The 26,350-nt window shown below is 45.3% G+C and overlaps 1 protein-coding gene across 11 annotated transcripts in view; it reads left to right on the top strand.

Moving 5' to 3' along the window:
* LOC121828199 (sperm motility kinase-like) overlaps positions 1-5,196 on the top strand; it is a 32,233-nt gene extending 27,037 nt beyond the window's left edge. For 2 of the 11 annotated variants that reach the window (XR_013050001.1, XR_013050005.1), the window contains 8 exons: positions 144-194; positions 346-539; positions 646-1,162; positions 2,535-2,616; positions 2,795-2,893; positions 3,554-3,712; positions 4,045-4,339; positions 5,047-5,196. The gene's annotated coding sequence lies outside the window, so the exon portion shown is untranslated. Of the gene's footprint in view, positions 1-143; positions 540-645; positions 1,163-2,534; positions 3,713-4,044; positions 4,340-5,046 lie in introns of those variants that run through there. The other 9 variants (XR_013050004.1, XR_013049998.1, XR_013050003.1 and 6 more) reach the window with 7 other exon arrangements.
* Positions 5,197-26,350: the final 21,154 nt, after the last annotated feature.

Genomic DNA, 26,350 nt, shown 5'->3' with positions numbered 1-26,350 from the left:
TTCCAGTCGGAGGAAACAGGATCAGCTGAGGAACTGAAAGGAGAGGTAGCTGTGGCTTGTTGTGCTTCTCTGATCTTCCAGCATTCTCCCCAATACCTGGCTCTGGGTTTGTTTTTATTAATAAGACTCTTTTTATGCTACAGGTAGCATCCTGCCAACCTTTTGCAAGAACCCCGAAAAGTCATCACAGCAAGGTACACTGCTTGAGTCCTCACACCCAACTCAGAGCAAAGCTTGGGACAATCTCTACTGAGGAGTGAATCCAGGGCCGGCTGAGCCTTCTCTCTCCACCAATTCTGGCCTCTAGTTACTCACCTGCTGCCTCTCCATGCTTGCTCCTTCAAGGCCACCATTCCCATTGGGAACTGGATTTCACACTCACCACCACATGCCACACCATGAGGCACTGATAGGTGTGGTGATATGGATGGAACCAGAAAGCCTTATGAGGGGGCAGCAACCTGCTGTGGGCCCTGCCTCTTGCCAGCCCAAGTCTGACTCAGAGGTTCATATCCCTAAGGTGGCTTGTTCTTATACAGGTAAGCAGGCTTTTGCACATCCTTTGGGCGAGTTTTCTGGAAGCCTCCCATGTCCCTCCCACAGTCACATTGGTAAGGTCTCGTTTTGTGTGTTCTTTCTCCTTAGACAGTGCCAACATGCCACAGCACGAGGCATGGAAGAGTCTGTGTGACTGATGTGGTTGGTACATGGATCTATGTATATCCTTAATGTGACAGGAAACAATGGTCCTGGTTTGATAATCATGCTATGCTGGCTTCTGTGTCCAACAGCGAGTCCTGATAGTGTTCCAGCACTAGGAGAACACATCTGTCACATCTCTTCTGTCCTCTGAGCACCACTAAGGTCCCAGGACAGACATTTTAATGTGCTCAATCTGAAAAGAGGACCTTCTTCCACTCTGGGGTGAGAAGAGTACCCCAGAACCCCATGCTTCCCAACCCATTGACAACAACTTTGGAAATTACATTCCACCGGATCCTTTTCTGGCCTCACCCAATGGATCTCCTCAGAAAAAAACTGAGGAGGACTTCACAGGCGACGCTGGCCAGTCTGGGAGGGAGATCTGGCCTCTCACATTGTGATCCCCCTAAGACAACTGTATTGTTCACCTGCCCCCATCCCCAGGAATATAAAGCCACTGGTGAGTATCTCTCTCTGTCTCTGTCTCTGTCTCTGTCTCTGTGTCTCTCCTTCTCTCTCTCTGCCTCTCTTCTACATGAACAACTTCCAGGCAGGTCAGCTGTTCAGTCTTATACAGGACTCCCAGAAAATCACCAAACACTGAAGATTGCTATAAAGAGCAAACCCAAAATGCAAACATAAATTAAAAATTGCAATTGATTGAAATAGATACATGATATTAATCCTGACCAACTAAAAATAACACACATAAAACTTTGAATGACCCACCCTAATAATAACAGTCTCACAGACGCATGCTAAGGAAACACATTCCACCTACAACCAAAGATGGAAATTGGCTTTCATTCCCTGACAGGTGTATTAAGGTGCCACATGCACAAGTCCATTTTCATTTCTGACATTTGGTTCTGTCTACTTTGCTACAAACTGTTTTCATCTGCTGTTTCGTTTCTTTGTCTGTCTGTCTGTTTTTTTGTTTGTTTGTTTGTTTGTGTTTAGAGACAGGGTTTTTCAGTGTAGCTTTTGTACCTGTCCTGGATCTCTTTCTGTAATCCAGACTTACTTGAACTCACAGAGATCTGCCTGGCTCTACCTTCCAAATCCCAGGATTAAAGGCATGGACCACCACCGCCCAGCTCCTCTGCTGGTTTATGTGTTTATACAGAGTATTGCCCTGCAACTCAGGCTGGACTGAATTCGGTAGAGAGTCCAGACTGGCTTTAAATTCCTGAGGATCCTGCTGCCTCAGTGTCTCTTAGGTGCACTGGAACACTGTTAGCATTTGTGGTTTAGTCAAAGTCTCCTATATCCCAGGCAGGCCACTCTGCAGCCAAAGATGACCTTGAGCAGAATCCTCATCTTCTTGTCTCTAACTTCCCAAGGCAGAAATTCCAGTTTTGAGCCACTGTGCCCTGTGAAGTATGAAAAGCTCAAGGTCAGTATAGGCAGGAGTGAGTTGCAGGCTGAGTGGAATCCCGTCTCAAAAAGAATATGGAAATTCTGAACATTTTGAACTATCAGATCTGGACACGGTCTGGGGAGATGGGGGAATGGCTAAAACCCCACAGAGAAAGGAAGGAGTGTGTGAAAACTGGATGTGGCTGTGTCCTTATGTCATCTGAGGCCTGGGGCTGAAGAGAGGCAAGTGTGGGAGCTTGCTGGCCTGAGGTCATTGAGACACCCTGTCTCGAAAAAGAAGGTGAAAGCTGATGGTGGTGGTGGCGCCTGCATGCTGGGCAAGAGCTGAGTCATACCTGTAGCTCAGGCTAGCCTGGGACTCACTATGTAGCTGAGAAAGACCTCCTGATGGATTTACAGATCTACACCCTTGACCCTGAACTTTTTCTCTCTTTTTCTTTTAACCTTTCTAGATAATCTAGTTTTCCTATTGAGTGTCTTTTGAAGTACCACAAACACGAGCTGTGTCCGGATACCACTCTTCTTCTGAAGCTGGTGAGCTGTGATCTGGGCAGGAGGGAGGGAAAGGAGGCTGTCCCAGTCCCATGCCCTCTCAAGGACACTCAGGTCAGTATGCAGCAGTCCCTGGACTGTCACCTGTGTAGCCAGGCTGCTTTGAAGGACTGTTCTGACTAGCGGCTCTCAAGTTTTACTCATCTAACTCTCTATGCAGCTCCGAGGGACAGGATGGAAGGCACCAGCCTCAACCAGCCCATGTCCAGACCTGTACCTGATGACACTATGAGATGGAGCTGCACCCCCCTACTTGAAGGTTTAGTCCCCTCACCCCTTGGGAGATCTCATACCCCTCACATTTAGCCAGTTCTAGGGAGTTTGTGCGTTTTTCTTAATACTAGATGCTAGAGCCAGGGTGAGGGTGTATGCTTATAATCCCAGGACTCTGGAGGCTTAGACAGGAGACTATCCATAAATTCAGGGCCAGCCTGGGCTATATAAGAAGCAGTAGTCTAGCTTTGGTGGCAATGTGAGATATCTCTCTCTCTCTGTCTCTCTCTCTCTGTCTCTCTCTCTCTGTCTCTCTCTGTCTCTCTCTGTCTCTCTGTCTCTCTGTCTCTCTCTCTCTCTCTCTCTCTCTCTGTCTCTCTCTCAAACACAGAAGTCGAACAACAGGACTAGTTCTTGATGTACCTTGCATGCACACTGGTTCTTGGCCCTGGGTTCTTGCCCAGCAGGAAATAAAACCAGGTGGAGCATGCTGGGAATCCCAGTATTGGAGGGTGGAGACAAGAGGATCAGGCGGTCAAGGTCATCTTCCAACATGGAGAGTTGGAGGTCAGTCTAGGAGGAATGGCACTATTTTAAAAGCAAACAACCCCTACCCCAAATCTTAATGCCCAAATCTGAGAAAACAGTGACATGGCAGCCCATAACAACCACATATTCCGTATGAATCAGAAGACCTTTCTTATAGAGAGAAAAAAGTCCGGTGTCTAGATGTGCAGTATTTTTTTTTCCCTGTGACTCACATCTGGAACTGGCCTGAGCATTGAGTTCATCCCCTGTGTGTGGCTCCAGGGAGCTGTTCAACAAGTACTTCCTGCTGGCCCTGTGGGAGGCACAGGGGAACTGTGTGAGTAATGCTCCCTGTTGATCCTGTGGGGGGCAGTCTGGAGGAAGGTTTGGAGAGCATGGAGACCCCAACCTGTGCCAATAGGATAGGCAGGAAGGCTGCTGGCCCTGCAACCTGTCAGAAACTCTGGTGTTGTGCTGCCCCCCTTGTGGCACTTCTGTACCAGTTCCCTGTTAGTGTACCTGGTTGGCTGAGGTCCCTGCTTCACCTGGTGCCAACCACTGGGGTGGTTGGGTGGGTTTGTGGGTGGGGTGGGGGAGGCTTGCTCGGCTATACCCATCTAACATGATTTTGTCCTTCCTTCCTTTCATTCCTTTTCCCCATTATCATAGTAAAGGAACAAAATACCCTTCATAGATCTGCTGACCAGGAGATGGCCTTGAAGAAATTGCAGAGACACACACTGCTGTTCCAGGCTGTGTTGTTCATAAGGCTAGACGAGTGGGCAGTGAGTCAAGAGTGTGAAATCAACATTCTGGGCGAGATTCAGAAGCACAAGAGGACTGGGACAGTGAATGTCTGTTTTTACATTACCTGCTTCTTTTGTGAGACAGGAGATTGTTCCCCAGGGTGCAAGAAAAAGAGTGAGCAGGCTTGCTGAAGCTTGTCACTTGGAGATGGAGACAGGTGCATCTCCTTTTTTTTTTTTTTTTTTTTTTTTTTGCTGTTGTGATTTGTGTTTTGTGTTTATTTGTTTGTTTTTTCAGGACAGGGTTTCTCTGTTTGGCCCTGGCTCTGTGGACCAGGCTGGCCTTGAACTCACAGAGATCTGCCTTCCTCTGCCTCCCGAGTGCTGGAATCAAAGCTGTGCTCCACCACCACCATTTGATGCAGGTGCATTAATCTTGCTGACCTTGAGAAAGCCTGTGTCCAAAACACAATGTGTACAGCCTCTGTGAATTGACATTTGAGGGAATACATGTGCTACATATATACAAGTTTGAGCATACATGTGTATGTATTCAAGGACACACACATACAAGCACACAAGTGTAAACATATAATGTGTGAGTGATCTGCACACACACACTGAAGTAAAAATAATGATAAAGAAGCACAAAGTTACTTGCAGAACCAGGTAGCTTTTTGGAAGACCTGACCTTCTGTGCAGGAGCATCCTAGTCGGCAAGACCTAGGAGAATGAGACAGGGTGATGCTGCTGAGAACACTGGGGGGGGGGGGGTCCACTCTGGATGCTCTATGGTTGACAGAGCCCAGGAAGCCAAGCTTTGGGGACTCTTATTACTGCTGAGTAGAATGCAGTTGGTGGGCTGACAAGGTGATCCCAGCTTTGTTAGCACAGTGGGTCACCTGGATGTCTCACCTCTCTGCAGCACGAGAGGAGGCACCTCACAGAAGCTGAGGAGGATGGCCCTGCACTCGGGAGCAAAGGTCACCTTGATCAATTCTACTGGCATTAACCCCCCTGTAAATCATTGCAATATGTTTTCTATGTTGGAAATAAAATGGCATTGTTAAATGAGCTTTTTGTTGTTTTGAGACAGGGTCTTTATGTAGTTCTGCCTGGCCTGGTACTGTGTAGCCTGTGCTGGCCTTAAATTTGAGGCAGTGCGCATTGGTTTCCCGAGTGTTTCTGTGTATGTGTCTCTGTCTGTCTCAACAAGTGTATCACATCCCCACCTTATCCTTGATTTTGTGATGTAGCAAGAGGTGCCCGTGAATCCTGAGCCTCCTGACTCCAGCACTCCCTCACTCACACTAGTTTTATGTATCCCTGGGGATCAAACCAGGGTGTGTGCACACTAGATATGCACTCCTCACACTAATCCACATCTTCAGCATATAATGCTCCCTTTTCTTCAACTTTTGACAGTTCTCTATTTGGACTACTATCTTTTGAAAATAATATGGCTGATTAAAAATGTAAGCATAGGAGAGTATAGCAGAATGATAATTCCAGTGTAGGTGGCGCCATTCATGTCTCCTTTGTAGGCAGCTCAGTGTTGGGCAGCTGTGTGATGCTGTGCATGTCACTGTTAAAGCTCAGTGGGCCTTCCTTGTCTGTCAAGTGATAGTACCTCATCCATCATGGTGTGAGAAATCTGTAGTGGAAATTCATTCCACCAATTAGCTTTGCGGTGTAAGTCTTAGGGCATGGCGTCTGATCGCTTAAAATGAAGGAGAGTGTGTCCTACCCCGTCTCCCCCCCCCCATTCCCACCTCTTACAAGGCAAGGGGAATCAGCAGATCCTGACATTCAGTTGAAGCAGGTCCAAGCCCCCTCCCCCTGAACCAGGGCTGTGTGAGGTGTCCCACCATAGGCACTGGGCTCCAAAGAGCCCATACATGCACCAGGGAAGGATCCTGATCCCACTGCCAAGGGGCCCCTTAAGTAGGTCAAGCTGCACACTGTCTCGCCCATGCAGAGCCGACACTTCTTGGGGTGGATTCAGATGGCTGGATCCATTTGCTCCCGGGCAAATGGACGACAGCTGCTCACTTGGTTCTGTGTTTGTGACTGTATCTCCCCTCTTATTACCTTAATAAATCCTTGTTACCCTCTTAAACAGACTCAACGCTGATTTTTCATAATAAAACTCTGCACTTTTTCCTGTCTTTACTGCTCTGTGTTTCACGGATGATTAATGTTGGGTGCACAGGAACACCAGGCTGGTCCTTTTCCAGTGCTTGTGTAGGGCACAGCATTAGAGGCTACTTGACTTGGACTCCATTTTCATCATTTTAATGCAGAAAATGTGCCTTTTGGTATTGTAGTGGTGACTCGGTGGTTAAGAGTGCTTCTTTTTCACCATAAGTCCAGCTCCAGGGGGTAGAAGGCCTCTTTTGCTCTTTGCAGGCACTCCTGTGTGCACACGAGCACACACAAATACAATTCCTTTTTAAAAGGTGGGTGTGGGGAGTGGGCTGAGAAGATGTCAAGCCTGAAGACCTGAAACTGATCCTCAGGACCCGAATGGTGGGAGGTGAGAACAGACTCCTGCCAGATGTAGTCCCACCTCGGCACACCCTTCTCCCTCATGAGAAATAGTCAGGAAAAGTAGCCAGGCAGGAGGATTTCTGTGATAACATCCTGGTCTACATGATGAGTTCCAGGCAAGCCAGAACTAGAGAGTGAAATCTGTCTCAAAAGAAAAAGAATAAAGTGTCTCTGTGATGAGACTCTGTCAGAAACTAGATTCCACAACTCACTGGAATTGAAGACAGAACTTCACACACTCTGCATGTTCACACCATGCTCAGTCTCATTTCATCCCTGTGGCAGTGTCGTCAAATAGACTGTTTCCTAGCTGGGTAAAGAAGCTCATGCCTATATCATGCCTATAATCCCTGCACTCTGGAGGCTGAAGAGTTCCTGCCCAGCCTGGTCTTCATAGTGAGCCCCAGGTTGGCCTTGGCTATGATGGAGATTCTGTCTCAAAATGACTGCTCTTCATCCCATCTCGACAGGGCATTTGGGGGTGTGATCACAGAAAGCTGGAAAAAATATGATACATGTGTAGTATATTCACATATATGTGTATTAAACAATTTTACTTCACTAGATATCTGTGTATATATCTATGTGTAGGTTTATGTACGTGAGCATTCATCTCCACAGAGGCCAGATGTGTAGGAGCCTCTTGAAGCTGGAGTTACAGGCAATTGTGAACTGCCTGATGCGGGTGCTGGGAACGGATCTGGTCCTCTGCAAAAGCAGGGCTTTTCTCTGTGTACAGAGAAACTCTGTCTGGAAAACCCCATTTTTAAACATTCAAAATGGGCGCTGGCCTTGACTTGAAGCAATCCTAAGTGCTAGGAGTGTATTTGCAAGCCACCAGACCTCCCTATCATCCTGCACCTGTTGTTTGGTTGGTGACCTCAGATCCGGGGCCAGCATGTGTATTCAAGCACCGAAAGGGACTGTGATGTGAATACAAAGAGGCCAGTGTGTTGTTTTGCAACAGAGTCTTTTATGTAGCTCTGCTTTGGCTGGCCTTAAATTTGAGGCAGTCTGCCTCAGCTTCCTTAGTGGCTAGGATTATAGGTGTATCTTATCACTCCCTGCTTCTTATGGGCCTGTTTTTATTTTGTGGTTTGGGTACAGGGTCTCATGTATTTTAGGTTGATATTGAACTTGCTATGTAGCAGAGGGTGACCTTGAACTCCTGATCTTCCTGTATTACACTTCTCTAACTCTTGGATTACAGACATCTGACTCCTGAGTGCTGGGTTTAATGGTATGTGCCTCTATGTCCAGAATCACTCACAGAAGTAGGCAGAGACCTGAAGAATGATATTAAAGCTTAAACTGCCTATCTTTGGTTATTCTTTAACAGTAACATGACTAATTTAACCTTTTTTTTGTGGATAAATTTGTCCCAATCATGGAGAATATGTCTAAGAGGTAAATCAGTAGAAATAAAGTATTGACTTAGGAGTCAGCTCCTGATGGACAATAAGGACAAGGGTCTGTGGTAACAAGTTGACCACATGACCAAGAGAACATGGTCTAATTAATGGCCATGCAAATAAGCAAACAAGAATGAACAGGAGTGTGGGGAGATGAAGAGATAGCTCAGAGGTTAGGATCACTGGTTGTTCTTCCAGAGGTCCTGAGTTCAATTCCCAGCAATCACATGGTGGCTCACAACCATCTGTAGTGCCATCTGGTGACTTCTTCTGGCCTGAAGGGACACATGCAGACAGAACACTGTATGTTGTAATAACTAAATAAGTCTTAAAAAAAAAAAAAAAAAAAGAATGAACAGGGATGACCATGACAGCCAGTGACTCATCTTTTTACTGACTGGGCAAATGGTGCATGATCATCCCATGACAGGGCCAAGGGGATGTACAAACAGCATTTGGCACTCATCAATCTGCTCAGCTCACATTTATGCATTTATGTCCAGAAAATAACGAATCTCAGTAAGAAATAACCAACTTCATTGTCCAGTTTCAGTCGTGGAGCCCAGAAGAAGCTTAGCACAATGTGGCTGGGCATTATCCCTTGTCTAGGCATGTCTCACTTTTCCTTAACAAGCTTTCCCTTTGCTCACTCCTTTGCATTCCTTATCCCTCATCAATGAGAGAACAAATGGTAGAGCCACTGGCTTGGGTAGTTGTGGTGACCATTGATCCATCATCAATCACTCCCTGGATTAATATAAGAAAGCCAAGAAAGGTGGCCTCGTTTCTCCACCACAGCTGTGGCAAAATATCCTGATGCAAAGCAAGGGAAGAAAGAGTTTACTCGGTTTACAATCCAGGTCACTGTCATCTAGGGAAAGTAATTTAATCACTTACATCACTGCCACAGTCAGGAACAGGGAGACAATATAGGCACTTTTTTTGTTACACTTTTTTTTAAATTTACTTTCTGTTTTTTAATTTAATTTTTTTCATTTTTCTTTATTAAATTTTCTAATCACTCTATATACTACCCTCAGATCCCACCTCCTTCCTCCTCCCACCCTCCAGCCCCCTCTCCCAAGCCACCCCACATCTCCCAAATCAAGGTCTCCCATGGGGAGTCAGTAGAGCCCGGCACACTGAGCCTAGGCAGCTCCAAGCCCCAATATAGCCATTTTTGCTTGTTGTTCAGCTAGCTTGCTCTATTCGAATATAGCAGTCCAGGGCCTGGCACGTGAGACAGTTGAGTCTCTCCTCAGCAGTGAAGACAGTCTCCCACAGATGTGCCCACAGGACGTGCTGATCTAGACCATCAACCATCAACAAGCCCTGTCCTGACGGTGCCTTTTGAGATAGTTCTGTGATCCAAATACACATTGTCTTTTAAAAGACGATGCACACAGCAAGTTACATTTAAAAAAAGACAGAGGGCTGGAGAGAAGGATTACTGACTAAGAGCACTGGTTGCTCTTCTAGAAGACCCAACTTCAATTCCTAGCACCCACATGATAGTTCACTCCACTTCCAGGAGATCCAGCAACATTTTATGGCCAAGGTCACCAGGCATCCATACAGTTGTGTCCTTAGATGCATCCATACACACATTTTTAAAATGGCAAGTTCAGAAAAAAGACACATTTAGCACAGCTTGGAGAGGGTAAGCTTAGGATGCTTAAGGTACTGGATTTAATCCCCATGGTCAAATAAAACCAGTGTGGCAGCACAGGTTTGTGATATGAACATCAAAGAGGCAATATGAGAGGATCAGGAGTTCAGGACAGCCTCTGCTACATACCAAGTTCAATACCAACCTAAAACACATGTGACCCTATATAAAAGCCAGGAAACAAAAACAGGCCCATAAGAAGCAGGCAGTGATGATCCCAGCCACTCGGGAAGCCGAGGCACACGGCCTCAAATTTAAGGCCAGCATGGGCTACACAGTACCAGGCCAGGAAGAGCTACATAAAGAGCCTGTCTCAAAACAACAAAAAGCTCATTTAACAATGCCATTTTATTTCGAACATAGAAAACATATTGCAATGATTTGCAAGGGGGTTAATGCCAGTAGAATTGATCAAGGTGGCCTTTGCTCCCGAGTGCAGCTTCTGAGAGGCACCTCGTCTCATGCTGCAGAGACATCTAGGTGACCCACAGTGCTAACAAAGCTGGGATCACCTTGTCAGCCCACCAACTGGATTCTACTCAGCAATAATAAGAGTCTCCAAATCTTGGCTTCCTGGGCTCTGTCAACCATAGAGCATCCAGAGGACACCACCCCAGTGTTCTCAGCAGTATCACCCTGTCTCATTCTCCTAGGTCTTGATGACCAGGATGCTCCTGCACAGAAGGTCAGGTTTTCCAAAAAGTTACCTGGTTCTTCAAGTAACTGTGTGCTTCTTTATCATTATTTTTACTTATGTGTGTGTGCAGATCACTCACACATTGTATGTTTGCACTTGTGTGCTTGTATGTGTGTGTCCTTGAATACATACACGTGTATGCTCAAACTTGTATGTATGTAGCACATGTATTCCCTCAAATGTCAGTTCACAGATGCTGTACACATTGTGTTTTGGACACAGGCTTTCTCAAGGTCAGCAAGATTAATGCACCTGCATCAAATGGTGGTGGTGGAGCACAGCTTTGATTCCAGCACTCGGGAGGCAGAGGAAGGCAGATCTCTGTGAGTTCAAGGCCAGCCTGGTCCACAGAGCCAGGGCCAAACAGAGAAACCCTGTCCTGAAAAAACAAACAAATAAACCCAAAACACAAATCACAACAGCAAAAAAAAAAAAAAAAAAAAAAAAAGTGCACCTGTGTCCATCTCCAAGTGCTGGGGTGACAAGCTTCAGCAAGCCTGCTCACTCTTTTTCTTGCACCCTGGGGAACAAATTCCTATCTCACAAGGAAAGCAGGTAATGTAAAAATAGACAGTCACTGTCCCAGTCCTCTTGTGCTTCTGAATCTCCCCCAGAGTGTCGATTTCACACTCTTGACTCGCTGCCCACTCGTCTTATAAACAACAGAGGCAGGAACAGCAGTGTGTGTCTATGCAATTTCTTCAAGGCCATCTCCTGGGCATCAGAGTTATGAAGGGTATTTTGTTCCTTTATTATGATAATGGGGAAAAGGAATGAAAGAAGGAAGGACAAAATCATGTTAGATGGGTGTAGTGGTGCAAGCTTACCCCTCTTCCCAGATGATTCAAGCCTATGTCAAGTTCAAAACAAAACAAAAACCTGCATGGATGCCTTCTGCCTTGACCAGGTGCTTGTTCTGGATACTCAGTGTATTCAAGGCCATACTTTTCAACTTATTAACCATACATACTCCCAACATTAAAAAAAAAGCCATAAACATCTACCCACAGGAATTCCAAACTGTTAAATCCCTCATTCTAATTCTTGTCTGTCTACCTTTACCTCTGTCTACTCGCTATGGAATCTGCACTTTAATTCTGTCCTTCACTCAATTCTCATGGCATCTAGAAAACTTCTCCTTCTGTCATCGTGGTCCTCCACTAATCATGAGATGAGTTTGGTAAAGTCATGGCTGCAGTATTCTCTTATGTAAAATAGGATTAAAATCTATATTCATGCAATATGAACAGATATTAGCATTAAAAGGAATGTTGGAGTTAGAAGAGTGATATTGGGAACACTGGAGATGAAAAATAAAAGGGTTTGCAGCTGGGGATGTGTGGTGATATTTTGTTTGCGCTCTAACAAATCAGAGTGCAGAGCTAGACACTAGTTAACCATAGAAGCCAGGCAGTGGTGGCATACACCTTTAATCCCAGCACTAGGGAGGAGGAAACAGGAAGTGATATGGCTGGACAAAGAGAAGAATATAAGGTGGACTGAGACAGGAACTCAGTCCCCTTTCAGGCTGAGGAGTTGACAAGGTAAGAAGTGGCTGTGGCTTGCTCTTTTGTCCTCTGATCTTTCAGCATTTAGCCCAAAATCTGACTCCAGGTTTTTACTATTAAGACCAATTAGAATTCACACTACAAGTACGAGATTGTCAAGTTGACCAGAGAAGAGAAAGAATGGGGTTCCAGGGACAGAGCCAGTGTCAGCTGGCCAGCTAGTTCTCCCAAAGTCTCCTTTCCTGGGGGACATATTTGAGGGACCTCTGCCTTTTTAAATATTCTTATTTCTGGTGTATCTAATTTCAATAGACTAGATGATAAGTAATAATAGCTTCTAACAGAACACTTCCTCCTCTTCCTGAAAAGAGACCACCCAGACTTCACTGTGGATTAGGAGCAGAAGATGAAGGAACCAAGAAAAGATTGCAGCTTGGTAGCTGTGACAGGAGTTAGCTCCTTGATGAACTGCAAGCTGGTCATGTAAACTTGAGAACAAAGAGAGGTTAGTCTAATTACTCTGCTGTGGGATGTCTTTCTGTACGCTGTGAATATGTGTTACTTCCATTGGCTAATAAATAAAGCTGCATTGGCCTATGGCAGGGCAGGATGGAGCAGGCAGGAAAATCCAAGAGAGAGAGAGAGGAAGAAGAAAGGCAGAAGCAGAAAGAGAGTCACCAGCCAGACACAGAGGAAGCAAGAGGACAAGGCAGAACTGGGAAAAGGTACCAAGCCACATGGCTAAATATAGATAAGAATTAGGGGTTAATTTAAGTGTGAGCATTAGTCAATAATAAGCCTGAGCTAATGGCTGAGCAGTTATAAATAACATTAAGCCTCTGAGTGATTATTTTATAAGCAGCTTCGGGTCCATGGGGGCCAGGTGGGACCCAAGAAAACTTCTGACTACGTTACTCCATCAAAGGGCTAAGACCAGCAGCACCTGCCAGGTCAGAGAGTAAAACACCCCGCAGGGCAGATGGTCAGCAGAAAACCAAGATGAACAAAATAAGTCAGAGAAGGGCAGGGGGGCTTCAAAGTGTGACCACCTCCCTTATTGGTTGAGCATCATGTGATCATCCCCCTGGTTGGGTCAGGAAAACATGCACAGAGTCTTGGGCCCTCCATTGGTTAGACTTATGATAAGCCCAGAGAATTAACCAAGATCACCTGCATCTTTGTTTAATTTCTCTCATAAGTCCTGTAAAAAGCCCTTGGATAGCAGCTCTGTGGGTTTTCCCCTCTTGGATCCCCTCTGAGATCAGGGGTTTCACTATTCCCTTAATGCTCCTTATAAGGCTTTGCACTCACTTTGCTTAACTCCATGTTATGTTTTTAATCTTCATCAGAAATGATGAGCTCAGGCGTCACTGTCTCAGGTTCACCTTAGGTGACTGAATGAAAATGCAGACATGACTGCTCTCCGGTACGGCTGAGGAGAGGTTTTTATTGTAGACACAAGGGAGAACAACCAGAAGCATCTGGAGGAGTCCAGACTGAATATGGCCGGCAAACTGAACTGGGAGGGTAGGGGAGAGACGGAGAGAGGAAGAGAAGAGAAAGGGAAGAAGAAAAAGGACAAAGAGAGAAGCCAAGGACCAAGAGGAGAACCAAGAGTGTGCACCCGAAATGGCTGTTATATAGGGACCAGAAAGTGTGTGTGTGAGGGGCAAAGCTCAGGGGCTGGAAGGTTTAAATCGGAGGGGGGTGGTGAGAAGTGCTGAGAGGAGCCAGGACTCTGTGATAGGTACTTGTGATGCTAAGACTGGTGGCCAGCTTCCACTCTGATATGTTAAATAGGTGTCTCAGTTGGCCATTTGTCCCTGGTTTCTTTGAGACCTAACAGTGACCAGTGAGTGTCTAGCATCCTAAGTCTTGCACATCTGAGTTGAGAAAAGTGTCCTCATTCTCAAAAACCTGCATCAATAGCTTAGGTATTAAGAATTAGAATTAGTGAGTTGTGAATTAAAATCACTGAGTTATGAAAGACATAACTCAGTGGCACAGTGCATTTAGCACACCAAGGTACTGTGTTCAATATCCAGGAGGAAGAAAAAAAAATCACTCCCATGAAACAACTTGGCAGAGATGATCTTAAATTCTCCGAGTATCTATCCAAAGGCATGTTTCCAGTCTTCATCCCCTGGAGCTGAAGTTACAGCCAGTTGTGAGCCATGCAATGTGGGTGTTGGAAACCAACTTGGGTCCTCTGCAAGAGCAGAATATGTTCTTAACCACTGAGCCATCGCTCCAGTCTCAGCCCCAGTTCTTGACATTGTTTTGTTACTGTTCATTCTCTCTTCATTCTGTGAGACTCCTCTCCAGAGCCACCCTCTCCTCTGGGTGTCTTTTCCTATGATCTAGTTTTCCCTCTTGGCTCAGCCTCCTGTGTAGACCCAGAAGCTCCGGTGTGACATTTTTACTGTCTCCACTCTTAGGTCAGCTCTGTCCTTTACCGCAGTGGAGCTGAGAACACAGAGGCTGGTGTCCAGCAGTCTAGATTTTACCAAGTCTGCAAGGTCCTTGTCTTGTTTCTCAGTTGCTGTCGCAAAATCTACTGACAAGAGCAACCTAAGGGAGAATGGGATTGTGCCAGCTCACAGTTCCAGGTTAAAGTCCATCACAGCAGAGAATTTGGGATGTGGAGAGGGGAGCCAAGGCAATGGGAACTGACAACGACTGGTCACGTGACACCTGCAATTAGAAGGAGAGAGCAATGAATTAGCATGTGCTTGCTTGGGCTCCACTTGCCCTCTCCATTGTGTCCGGGATAAGTGGTCCCACCCACAATTAATTGGTCTTCCCACACCAGTCAACCTAATCAAGACAATCCCTCACAGATATTCCCAGAGGCTAACCCTAATCTAGACAACCTTTCACAGGTATTCCCAAGGCTTACCTCTCAGGTGTCCAGTTGACAATACTAGCCGTCATGGTTCTAGTCCTGTGAGTGGGTAATTGTTAATTTCTATAGAGCTTCCTCTCCCATTTTTTGAAGTTGATAATGTTGTCCACCTCATAGGAGTAAACTGATCAGTAGAAGTAAAGTACTTAAGAAAAAAAATGTTGATCTTAATATTGTTATTCACCTGCTTGGCTCTAACAGTATCAAAGGGCTTTTAAGTGACTCAATAATTTGGAATAACTGAACTTAACTAAAAGCCTACAAGCCCCACCCCATCGCTTCTTTATCTTTCTCTCAACTCCATTCTTGACCCTGGAGAGGGAATTACAGGCAGTTGTTAGATGTCCAACCTGGACACTGGAAACTGAACTTGGGTCCTCTGAAAGAGCAGTACATGCTCTTAACTGAGCCATCTGTCCAGCCTCTGTTGACAATTTATTTTAGACAAGGTCAAATGTAGCCCTGATGGCCTCAGACTCGATGTACAGCCAAGGGTGATTTTAACAACCAACTCTATGGTCTCTACCTCCAGTGCTGGGGTTACAAGCATGTTGATATGGCAATATTGGGGTACCTTAGAGAATGATGGAGCTTTTCTCTGGATTTCAGAAACTCAACAGCTATCCAAACAACCCTGAGTCAGTACTTTCAGGTTCTTGTTTCAAGAATTCAAATAATGAAATTCACAGACCACAGAGCATGGGTTTTATATAGAAGTTTGTTATAGTTCTATAGGTAGTCACTTAAATGTGGAAGATATAGGAAGAGAGGAGACAGAAAACACACCCAGAGCTACAGTATAGTAGGAGGGTCTCAGGGAATAGGGTACAATCAGTTTACTGCTTTAAGGGCTTTATAAAGGACCTCATGGCAAAAACTGGATGTGCTAGCTAGTTTTGTGTTGAAGTTGACACAAGCTAAAGTCACCTGAGAGGAGGAAACCTCAACTGAGAAATGCCTCCCTAAGATTGGGCCGTAGACACGCCTGTAGGTCATTTTCTTAGTGATTGGTGGGGGAGGGCCCAGCCCCTTGTGGACATCTTGTCAACTTTTCCAGTTATCTGACCTTCAAGAGGCTGTCCCTGTTTCATGCTGGAGATTCAAAGTGCTTTATGATGTTGTCAAATATTTCTCTGTTCTAATCACTGTTCAGTGTCCTAAAACCTGCAGAGATGTGTCTTTTGGTCTGCTTATCAACTGACTGAGGGCCCCATTAGCTTCAGGATGGGGCTGCTCAAGGTAAATCAGAGTTAGGACTTTCAGCCAGTCCCAGGGGAGCAGGCAAAGGTCTAAGGTCAAGTTGATATTTAGCAAATCATGATTGAGTAAATCACACCAATGTAACAAAGCCTCCATAAAAACCCAACAGGACAGGTTATTGCGGGAGCAGTCAGATGCTGACCACACGAAAATTCCTGGATAAGTGCTATGTTTGCAGCGACAGAGGGGATTAACCACGCTCCTCCACAGCTTCTCCCATCCCTGGCTCAAGGCAACTAGAGTCATATACTTACAATCCACCTTGTAACTTCACTAAGCAGATAAACTCCTACTTCATGGAAGCACTAAGGTAGGGCAGTACAATCAGATCGGCTGACAATCAGGCACAAAATAACTCTAGCTGTAACTTGATATCATATCTTGAACCATCACTAAACAACTGAATTCCTTCCTTTATAAGTTGGATACAGGACATTTCATCTGAAATCCATCTTAATGGTATTAAGTCTGAAAAGAATCTTTAGTATTTAAGAACAGTAAGTGGCTGGGTGCTGGGAGGCCCCAAAACTTGTGCTGAAATATCCAGTGCTATGGAATTGGAGAGATGGCTCAGCAGTTAAATACACTTGCTGTCCTTGCAGAGGACGTAGGCCCAATTCCCAGAATCCACATGATGGTTCACAACCATCTGTAACCCCAGTTCCAGGGAATCTAGCACCCTCTTCTGGCCTTCAGAGGCACCAGGCATACACATGATATACATACATTCATGTAGGTAAAACACTCATATGTAAACTGACAACATTATCACTCCATGGTACAGTTAAGGGGAAGGTGTTTAGTGTGCGTACGTGTGTGCGTGTGTGCGTGTGTGCGTGTGTGTGTGTGTGTGTGTGTGTGTGTGTGTGTGTGTGTGTGTGTGAGAGAGAGAGAGAGAGAGAGAACGAACAGCCAGAGGCATCTGGAAGAGTCCAGGGCAGAAGGAGAAAGGAGTAGATTGAACATGGCCAGCAGACAGGACCTGTCCAGAAGCAGGAGAAGAGAGAGAAAAGAAAAACCAAAGAGGGAAAGTGTGAGAAAGCAGAGAGAGGAGGAAGAGGGAGACAGAGTGGGGCAAAATACCAGAGTTATACAGAGAATGAGTAGCTGAGGGTGTTGTGCCTGAATTCGAGACCCCCCAGCAAGACCACCACAGAGCCGATATCCAGTTCAAAACACACAGGGCCTTATTGATAACATGCAAGCTCTGGCTTGGTCCGCATTCAACACACTGGCTAGCCAGGTGAAGGAGGACGGCCCTGAACTCTCAGGGTGAGGGGTTATTTAAAAGGAAAAACCCCAAGCAGGGTGTTACAAGCCTTGGCATCATGTGATTGGGTGAGGGTGTGTAACCTTTGAATTTACTGGTTGGGGGTTACAGTTATCATTTTGGGGGCAGGCCTGAACAAGTCCCAGGCTTTGACCTTGAGCTGCCATGGGGGCTGGCTGGCCTCGCACATTCACATTGACCCATGCACATAGCTCTAAGCTGGTGAGGGGTCCCAGACAGTAAACAACTGGCTGAACCTTGAGCAGTCAGAGTACATGCAGAAAGGGAGCTACTGCAAGGACTATGTCTTTTGTTCATGGCCCTCCCAGAAACTGCTTGCTCAAGTCTCAGGAAACTGAAACTGAGGCCTGATCTCTGAGAGAAGACTGAGCAGCTTGTTATGGCATCTGCTTTGTCCTCTCATCCCCCAATCTTGGAGATGTTTCTTTTTTGGTAAAAAAAACTTTATCATCAGGGCAGTAGATTATTTTGGGGACTAATTGGACCAGGATGTAAGTGATTTCCCATTATCATCGTCAAAGTGAGCCTTCCCTTAGTCAGTTGTTGCCATCTGAAAGTGTGTCATGTTTGGTTCAAGGGCTGATACTGGGATTCTAGCATTGTCAGTTTAGTGGTACCCGACAGGAATCATCATTCAATTAAGGCATCAGTGACATAAGAGCCAACAGTGATTAGCAGAAGCAGAAGGGCCAAAAGCCCTGTGATGGCTGACAGAGTTTTTTGTTTTGTTTTTGTTTTTGTTTTTCTGCATGTAAAAGCAAAGAGCCTTTATTTCAAGCTCCGGAGCTTGGTCCCTCTGTCTGTCCAACATAGCGGTGAGAGCAGAGAGCCCTGAGCTCAGGTGGGGCAGAGTTTTTATCATAGCCGAGCTTGGGGTGAGGGGATTTCCAGGGTCCAGGATTGGCTGACAGTTGTCTAGGGGTATCTGTAAAACAAAAAAATAGGTGTGTGCTAGACTCAAGGACATCTGGCTACCTTATCTAATGGTTGGAATGTTTGGGATGTCAGGTACTTCCTCACCCCTGGGTGGATCCCTGGGTGGTATCTGCTTAAGGCTTTTCTTGGATCTGTGTGTTGCCTGCCAGTAAGCCTGTCACAGAAGCTGTGTCTAGGCTCCTAAGCCTATCATGGCTGCTGTGTGGTCAAGCTATTTTGGGCCCCTTCACATTCCCCCCTTCACAAGTACCAGTGAGTCCTACCTGTCCAGGGATGCAAGGGTATTGGAACCTACCCTTAGCTAACAGGTTTTTCTAGGGTAGTGACACCTGTATCTATTGCCATTTTCCCCCTTAGGCATGTGCTGGACAGGCCTGGTCTCTCTTTTATCTTTTTTTCTCTCTCTCATTTTATTTATTTATTTGTTTGTTTATTTATTTATTTAAATTTCTATTTTCAGCTTGATACAGTACAAATTCTTATCCTAACACTGAAATGTTTTATTGAGGCTTGCCCAGTAATTGAGTAAACCCAAAACTTATTATAAGCCACAGTCATTCTAGGGTCCCCCTTGCTATATAGCCTCCCTGGTTCTGTGGGTTGCAGTCTGATTGTTCTTTGCTTTATATCTAGCATCCACTTATGAGTGAGTACATGCCATGTTTGTCCTTCTAGGTTTGGGTTACCTCACTCAGGATGATATTTTCTACTTCCATCCATTTGCCTGCAAATTTCATGCTGTCATTGTTTTTCTCTGCTGAGTAGTACTCCATTGTGTATATGTACCACATTTTCTTTATCCATTCTTCAGTTGACAGGCATCTAGGTTGTTTCTAGGTTCTGGCTATTACAAATAGTGCTGCTATGAACATAGTTGAGCATGTATCTTTGTGGTATGATTGAGCATTCCTTGGGTATATGCCCAAGAGTGGTATGGCTGGGTCTTGAGGTAGATTGATTTTCAATTTTCTGAGAAACCACCATACTGATTTCCACAGTGGTTGTATAAGTTTGCATTCCCACCAACAGTGGAGGAGTGTTCCCCTTGCTCCACATCCTCTCCAACATAGACTGTCATTAGTGGTTTTTTTTAAACATTTTTTTTTAGATTTTATTTATTTATTATGTATACAGTGTTCTGCCTGCACACCAGCAGAGGGCACCAGATCTCATTACAGATGGTTGTGAGCCACCATGTGGTTGCTGGGAATTGAACTCAGGACCTCGGGAAGAGCAGTCAGTGCTCTTAACCTCTGAGCCATCTCTCCAGCCCTGTCATTAGTGTTTTTGATCATAGCCATTCTGACAGGTGTAAGGTGGTATCTCAGAGTCGTTTTGATTTGCATTTCTCTGATGATTAAGGATGTTGAGCATTTCTTTAAATGTCTTTCAGCCATTTGAGATTCTTCTTTTGAGAATTCTCTATTTAGCTCTTTAGCCCATTTTTAAATTGGATTGTTCAGTATTTTGATATCTAGTTTCTTGAGTTCTTTATATATTTTGGAGATCAGTCCTCTGTCAGATGTGGGGATGGTGAAGATCTTTTCCCATTCTGTAGGCTGTCTTTTTGTCTTATTGACTGTGTCTTTGCCCTACAAAAGCTTCTCAGTTTCAAGAGGTCCCATTTATTAATTGTTGTGCTCAGGGTCTGTGCTGTTGGTATTTTATTTAGGAAATGGTCTCCTGTGCCAAATGCGTTCAAGAGTACTTCCTACTTTGTCTTCTATCAAGTTTAGTGTAACTGGATTTATGGCTGACAGAGTTCTTTATCCTGAAGGAACTTGGAAGTAAGAATGAGGACCAATTATTATTTTATTTCAGGTTCCCTATGACAAGAAGTTTCCTTTTGATCTAACATTCTGGGGGGAAGGGTGACATTTTCTCTTCTGGAATCACTTTCCTGCTGACCTTGAGACATTGTTGTCAGGGACCTGGTGTAAGGATTATGTCCTTATTATGTCACCAGCCTGCGACGTCTTCCCAGCCTAAAAAGCAGACATGCCCTCTCACGGGCCTCTTTCCATACTCCCCCCCTATTCCCTCTGTCCTCTGTGCGGTCTCTGTCTCCCTCCCTCCCTCCCTCCCTCCCTCCCTCCCTCCCTCCCTCTCTCTCTCTCTCCCCCTCCCTCCCTCCCTCCCTCTCTCTCTCTCCCTCCCTCCCTCTCTCTTTCTCTCTCTCTCTCCTCTCCCTCCCTCCCTCTCTCCCTCCCTCCCTCTCCCTCCCTCCCTCCCTTTCTCTCTCTCTCTCTCTCTCTCTCTCCCTCCCTCCCTCTCCCTCCCTCTCTCTCTCTCTCTCTCTCTCTCTCTCTCTCTCTCCCCCCCCCCTCTCTCTCTCCCTCTCTCCCTCTCTCCCTCTCTCCCTCTCTCCCTCTCCCCCCCCAATAAAGCTCTAGAAAGGCAAACATGGCTCGTGATTCTTCTACCACCACAGCATCCAGTGCTCTCTTCTGTTGACATGGTTGCCGCAGGCGGTGGCCAGCCACAAGCGCTACCGCTTAACCAACACCTAGAAAGCCAGAATGTTAGTCAAAGACGAGGAGGGAACATAGAAGCATCTGTCTAAGAGATAGCATTTATATCAGCTGGATTGGTCCACATCAGCTTTCAGCAAGTTCAGGGCTCGTCAGCAAATGATGCTTGGATGTGTCTGTCAGCCAAGTGGAAACCTGTTGAGACAGATGTAAACTAGGAACAGAAGTTAAAATTGATGAACTTATTCAGGCAGTAGTGGTGCACACCTTTAATCCCAGCACTCGGGAGACAGAGGCAGGCGGATCTCTGTGAGTTCAAGGCCAGCCTGGTCTCCAAATCGAGTTCCAGGAAAGGCGCAAAGCTACACAGAGAAACCCTGTCTCGAAAAACCAAAAAAAAAAAAAAAGATTGATGAACTTATTTGGAACTTGTTTCTCTCTCTCTCTTTTTTAAAGAGACCTAGTAGCTTTGATAATGCCTTGATCAATGAATAAGGTGGCTGCCACCTTGTGGAAGACTCTGGTTGTCTGATGTTGCTAAGTTGACAAAGCTACAGGGAGCCCAGTCATCAATGCCATCAGAGATCTGAGAAGGATACATTTTACCTGAGTGCAGACCTCCAAGTCTATTAAAAACTGGCAGAGACTTTCCATTGCCCTGACCACCATCACCCCAGGCTCCTGTAGTCTTCATAGCGTTGGCAGGACAGGTGTCAGGACAACATCGGTCCTGGCTGCCGGGCCTATAACGTCCATTCTGGCCCTGATCCCTGGCAGCAGGTGTTGAGTGTGGGCATCTTGCCCAGTGGTCGGTGGTGTCAGCAATTCAGGTGGCATCCTCATGTTGTTGTTCCGTATCTTCTTTGGAGACCTTGGGAGTCATTGCTAGGAGCTGGGAGTCTCGGTTTGTTATAGTAAGCTTTTTATCAAATAATTTAAATGCCATAGTCATCAGATCTTTGATGGGTTTGAGGACCATTATCTATTAAATATATCTGAGCCAAACAAATCTAGGCCTAATCTTGAAAATCTCTCTAAGTTTGGTAACAATAACCAGGCCAATTTGTTATCCTGTAGATATATTAGTCAAATGGACCTCTCAGGTTCTGTTTTATTTCTTCTTTAAATAGATTATAATTAAATAAGAGTTAACAGTTTATGCTTTAAACTAGTATCTGGATAGCCAGATGACTAGTATTAACTTGTATTCCTTAACACAGAGGACATGCAAACTCAGACATTCAAAACCAAACATACATATGGTCACATTTGCATCCATACTTACAGAGTAGACAGACATTTTTAAAACTATGAACCTTTGGAGTCTCAACGTAACAGCAGAATAGCAAGAGAAAGAAATCTGAAACATGTTTCATTCTTTTATATATCTCAAATCATTTTCTTTTATCATTATTTAAGCCTTTTCATTCTCAGACCTTCATAACTTGCTTTTACATATCCCAATAACTTGCATTTCACACATCTTAAGTTACTTTCCTTCTTCCCAAAACTTTCATTTTATATTCCCATTCCTAAAACCTTTACATCTTAGATATAAACCCCCACATAAACTTGACTTATACTCAAACCTCACAACTTACTTAAACTTTAAAGTTCCATATTTTTATACCTCAAACTAATTCCTCAGATCCAAAATATCATACTCAAACACTCATGACACACTTAAGATTTCAAATTTTTACATCTTAAGCTAATTCCTCAAACCAAAAAATCATTTATCCAAGGATACATGAAAAAATTTTGCCCCAACAAGACAACCAACAAAGCTCCAGAACAATGACAGCCTGATGTGCTCTGGGGGGAGTGACCCTCCAGGCTCACACTAAAAATTGTCCAGACGGGGGCTTCCACATCCCCATCAATTAAACAGACCTCAGGAGCTTCCATATCCCTGTCTCCAGGGTCCGGAACATCTTCAAGGACCCTATGATCCTGGCCCTCCAGCACATCCTCTGGCTGCATGCCATAGGCACTGACCATGACTGGACCACACCACAGGTCTAGCGCACCTTAGAAAGTGAAAATACAGAGTCACACAGAGACGAGACCAGACAGACGCAGGAACTTACCCGCCTGTTAGGAACCCTACAGATCGGGGTCTGGGCGTCGTGGGGGATCCTGGACAAGCCCCCAAATGTTGTGCCTGCATCACAAGACCCCCAAGTAAGACCACCACAGAGCCAATATCTGATGCAAAACACACAGGGGTTTATTGATAACAAGCCTGGGCTTGATCTGTGTCCAACACTCTGATGCAGCAGGTGCAGGAGGACGGCCCTGAGTTCTCAGAGTGAGGGGTTTTTAAAGGGAAAAACTGTAAGCAGGATTGGTACAAGGCTTTGCATCATATGATTGGGTGAGGGTGTGTAGTCTTTGAATTTACTGGTTGAGGGTTATAGTTATCATTTTTGGGCAGGCCTGGAAAGTCCCAGCCTTTGTCCTTGAGTTGCCATGGAGGCTAAACTGTGGGGGCTGACTCAGTGGCCCAGGCTCTGTCGTTGACTCGTGCACATAGCTCTAAGTTGGTGAGGGGTCCCAGACAGTAAACAACTGACTGAACCTTGAGCAGTCAGAGTACATGCAGAAATGGAGCCCTCCCAGAAACTGCTTGCTTAGGTCTCAGGAAACTGAAATCGAGGACCGATCTCCAAGAGGAGACTGAGAAGCCTATTATGGCATCTTCTTGGTCCTTTCAAGGGAAAGGAAGCCTGTGAGCTGGAAAGAGTATAGAGAATTTGAGAAGGTGAAAAAGGCTAGGAGGATGCATGGACTTTGAAATGTGTAATAGGTACTCATGATACTAGGGGACCCTGAAGGCCAGCATGCACTTGGGTATACTAATAGGCACTACAGATAGCCATTTGTCTCTTCTGGAATTTGGGGAAATGGAGTTTCCTTGGACCTGACAACTCGCAAACATAAAATAAAAATATTTAAAATAATATTTTAAATTAATAATGACTCCCAGTGCTAGCCCCCATCACTCCTGCACATGTGGAGAAAGGGTTAGTAGAGTCAGGTTGGCAACACTAGAGTGCAGGGATATGCTTGTTTTAGGAGGTTTATGGCCTGTGTCAGTCTCTGGGGATCCAGCTAATGGTTCATCCTCAGGTTCCTTCAAGGCCTTACATAGGAATTTAGCTACCATGCTAAGATGGGAAATCCAGATTCCAGAAGTTCCTCCATGACCAAGAATTCCCTCAGTTGTTTCATGGCTGGGTTTTCAAGATAAGGAACATCCTTGCAGTGACTAGAAAGGCTCCTTATGCTTGGGGTTAGCATTAAGACACAGGAATTGGCCAGAGAAAGGTGGCGCACACCTTTAATCCTAGCACTTGGGAGGCAGAGGCAGGCAGATCTTTGTGAGTTGGAGGCCAGCCTGGTCTACAGAGCGAGATCCAGGAAAGGCGCAAAGCTACACAGAGAAAAACTCTGTCTCGAAAAAATGAGAGAGAGAGAGAGAGAGAGAGAGAGAGAGAGAGAGAGAGAGGGAGGGAGGGAGGGAGGGAGGGAGGGAGGGAGGGAGGGAGGGAGGGAGGGAGGGAGGGAGAGATAGATAGATAGATAGAGAGAGAGGAATTGACCTTTTGAGACAGATATGGGCCTTAGGGGGGAAACATTACATTCACATGAGGCTAGTTTTTGAAGAGTTAGAATATGCAGTCTTTTAAAATATATTGAAGGACTGAATTCAATTCCTCTCTCAACCATGTGGGAAAATACAACACAGAACCACGGTAGAAGGAGAAAGCGGCCCTCACTCCACCCACAATCTGCTTGTGCCTTAATCTTGACTTGCCAACCTCCAAAAGCACAAGTAATCAATTTCTATTTTTTTTATAACTTACCAAAACTCAGGAATTTTTGGAGATCAGGAAGAAACCTGAATGCCTGGATATGGCTCCATGACCACAGCTATGGAAAGGATGATTTACTGTATAGACAACTCTGGTTGACTTGTTTGTTTGTTTGGTTTGTTGTTCAACAGGTTCTCTCTATGTAGCCCTGGCTGTCCTTGAACTTGAAGATCCTCCAGCCTCTGCCTCCCAAGTGCTAGAATTAAATGGGGTGGGGGGCACCACCACTCAGCAAGTTTTTTTTCTTGCTCATTTTCAATATATCAACCATCAACTCACTGGGATACTAAGAATGATTATCTGGATGAGAGCACAGGTGCCCATCAGGGACTCATATATTTAAGTTTTTGTATTTGGTTCTAAGATATTGTTTAGTAAGGATTAGGAGGTGTGGCATTGTTGGAGGAGGTTTGTCACTGGGGATGTGTTTTGAGGTTTCAAAAGTGCAGGCCAGGCTCAATCTCTCTCTCTCTCTCTCTCTCTCTCTCTCTCTCTCTCTCTCTCTCTCTCTCTCTCTCTCTCTCTCTCTCCCACCCTGTCCTGCAGATCAGAATGTAAGCTCTTAACTGCTGCCTCAGCCCATGCCTGCCTGTGCCATGTTGCCTACCATGACAGTCATGGGCCAACCCTCTGAAACTGTAAGCAAGTCCCCAGTTAAACGCTTTTCTTTGCAAACTGCCTTGGTCATAGAGTCTCTTCACAGCAATAGAACAATAACCAAGATACTGGGTGACTTAGCAGACCCAATCTGGTGCTGGAGTTCCAGGAAGTTCCTAAAGAGTTCCCAGTTTTCAGTCCACACTGGAATCCAGAAGTGGGTTCTAACACTGGCAAAGGAAGGCTCAGACTAGATGAATTTGCCAGTGAGAGTGAGGGCAAGCAGACAGAAAAAGTACAAGCTTCCTTCTGCCAGCTGAAGGTGTGAGCCAGATATAGGGTGGATCTACTGATTCATAGGATCCAGAATTTGGGACAGTCTCCACCTCAAATAATTTAACAGAGGAAAATCCCTCTCAGGTGTGCCCCACTGCCTGGGTTTCAGTTCATTCCTAATATACTCAAGGTGACAAGATTAGCCATCACAGACTCCCAATGTCAACCAGAGACCACCATCCATTTCTCCATAGTCTGCGTCTAATGAGAAGGGAATTGACTTTCTTGAGTGTGTATATGATGAGCTTTATAAATAAATAGTTATTAAAGTGTTAGGGAGCAAGTGGAAAAGGAACCATGCTGCCTGTCCACTAATAGATGAATATCAGTGTCTACAACCCACTGAAGGACAACACTCTGGAGCCTGTTGCTGGCATGACCAACATTCCTTCTATTATTATTAAAGTGGAAAATATCCTTCCTGTGGTTTTGATGGCAGATGTCCCACAAAGAATCATGGGTTTGAACAGGAGTCACTGAATGGGGAAGGTGTGGATCTTAGGAATGGGGGCCTTGCCAGAAGTCAGTCACTGGCAACAGGGGAGAACTGGATGTAACCAGCTTCCTCAGGTCCCTACTGCCCTAGACACCTGCCGTTCCTGCTACCTTGCCTTCCCTGTCCTCAAGTGCAGAAACTGAGGAAATCAGCATGATTTGTGCCCAGACATGGTTAGTTCATCTTTTGCTGCGAAGTCACAAGGAGCCATTGTGAGGAATGA

The sequence above is a fragment of the Peromyscus maniculatus genome, chromosome 3 (assembly GCF_049852395.1).
Source record: "Peromyscus maniculatus bairdii isolate BWxNUB_F1_BW_parent chromosome 3, HU_Pman_BW_mat_3.1, whole genome shotgun sequence".
In the NCBI taxonomy this organism is placed as follows: domain Eukaryota; kingdom Metazoa; phylum Chordata; class Mammalia; order Rodentia; family Cricetidae; genus Peromyscus; species Peromyscus maniculatus.
This window is presented reverse-complemented; position numbering and strand designations above follow the sequence as displayed.